General features: G+C 40.4%; 1 non-coding gene across 1 annotated transcript; it reads right to left on the bottom strand.

The window, feature by feature from the left end:
* Positions 1–320: 320 nt before the first annotated feature.
* LOC125084160 (U6 spliceosomal RNA) lies at positions 321–425 on the bottom strand. Its single transcript, XR_007122517.1, has one exon. It is a non-coding gene; the product is annotated as a U6 spliceosomal RNA (small nuclear RNA).
* Positions 426–1,962: the final 1,537 nt, after the last annotated feature.

Raw genomic sequence — 1,962 nt, 5'->3', positions numbered from 1 at the left:
CACAGAGAGAGATCACAAGTAGGCAGAGAGGCAGGCAGAGAGAGAGGGGGAAGCAGGCTCCCTGCTGAGCAGAGAGCCCGAAGCGGGGCTGGATCCCAGGACCCTGAGATCATGACCGGAGCCGAAGGCAGAGGCTTTGACCCACTGAGCTACCCAGGCGCCCCTTGGCTATTTTTATTTAAGAAATTCTTTCTCAATCCCAGCTCATCATACATTCTCTTATATTTTCTTCTAAAAGATTTAAAGTTTGAATTTCAGACTTAAATCTTTAACCCACATAAATTTTATATTTCTGTAAAGTGTGAGATATGGGCCCACAAAAACACATGGACCACTTCACAGATTTGTATATCACCTTTGTTCAAGGATAATGTCTCATCTTCTTTGCATTGTTCCAATTTTAACATATCTAGTGCCAAAACGGGTGCTCTTGTAACATTTGATGCATTAACCTCTTACTTATTGACTTACTTCTCTAGGCATCCACAACTCATGGTCAATTAGACTCCTCCCTCCCCAACAACTGCCCCTCCTCAGTTCTCTTGCAGACCGCAGCTCCTTTGATTTGACCACGAACTGTTAAATTGCTTTAGAACTGAATCCTATACCCTCGTTTTTTCTCTGCGTTCTAGTGCCTAGAATCTGGGGCCAAATTACTTACCATCACATGTTGACTTTTTCACTGAGTAGGTATTTAACTGAGCAATTATTTAACTGCTCTTTGCCTCTTTTCCCCATCAGTAAAACTGATATAATGTAATATTTCTTACCTTGTTGGATTATTATGACTATTAAATAAATAAATTAATGCATGTACATCACTTACAACAGTATTTGGTATTTGGTAGGTGCTGAATAAATAATAGCTATTTTTTCTAGAGGATTTCAGTTAATACTATGATTTTAAAAGTCACCTATGAGGGAGAGGAGATGCAACATGGGGGGTTAAGGGGGTAGGAGAAGAATAAATGTAACAAGATGGGATTGGGAGGGAGACAAACCATAAGTGACTCTTAATCTCACAAAACAAACTAAGGTTTGATGGGGGGAGGGGGGTTGGGAGAGGGGGGGTGGGGTTATGGATATTGGGGAGGGTATGTGCTATGGTGAGTGCTGTGAAGTGTGTAAACCTGGCGATTCACAGACCTGTACCCCTGGGGATAAAAATATATGTTTATAAAAAATAAAATTTAAAAAAAAAAAAGAAAGAAAAAAAAAGTCACCTAAATGCTAATAATTTCAAAAAGTATGCATTCAGCCTTGAAATTTCCCTCAACTCAAGACTTAATAGGCAACTGCTTACTTGGCTGTTTCATTTTTTTAGATGCGCAATAGGGATCTTTAATTTAGCATGACCCAAGCAGGACTTTCAGCTCAATCCAAGTCTTCCTCCTCAGAGAAAAATCCATTTGCTCTAACCAAAATCCATCACCCTTTATTTATTTTGATACTTTCTTCCCACCTGCAGCCTCATGAGTTCTACCTCAAAAAGGTATCCCACATCTGATCATTACTCCTTAATTCCGACTTAGTTAGCAACGTCCTCTCTTACCTGGACCACCATCACAAATGCTCTCCTTTATCATACACTTGACCCTATTATGTTCTTTCTTCCATTCAGAAGGGAGATTAAGTCAATACAATCCAATATAAATCCAATCATTACCCCTCAGCTTAAAATCATCCTGTGGCTCCCCATAGCAAACACAATAAAATATAAACTCCTTCCCATGGAATAGAGGGGTCATAGGTGATCTGGCCCCTGCTTACTTCTCTGGGCTCCTCTTCCTGCACTCACTCACAGTCACTGTGTTCCAGTCACATACCTTCTTTTTGAATCTTAAATATGTAAACTCATTCTTATCTCAGGGCATTAGCACTTCCAGCTTGGAGTGACTGAACCCCAGGTCTTCAGATGGTTGTCTCCTCATCATTCAGGTCCCAACTCAAAAGGTCACCTCA

This window comes from Lutra lutra, chromosome 13 (genome assembly GCF_902655055.1).
Source record: "Lutra lutra chromosome 13, mLutLut1.2, whole genome shotgun sequence".
Taxonomy (NCBI): domain Eukaryota; kingdom Metazoa; phylum Chordata; class Mammalia; order Carnivora; family Mustelidae; genus Lutra; species Lutra lutra.
Note: the sequence above shows the minus strand (reverse complement) of the source record. Positions and strands in the feature narration are given on the sequence as shown.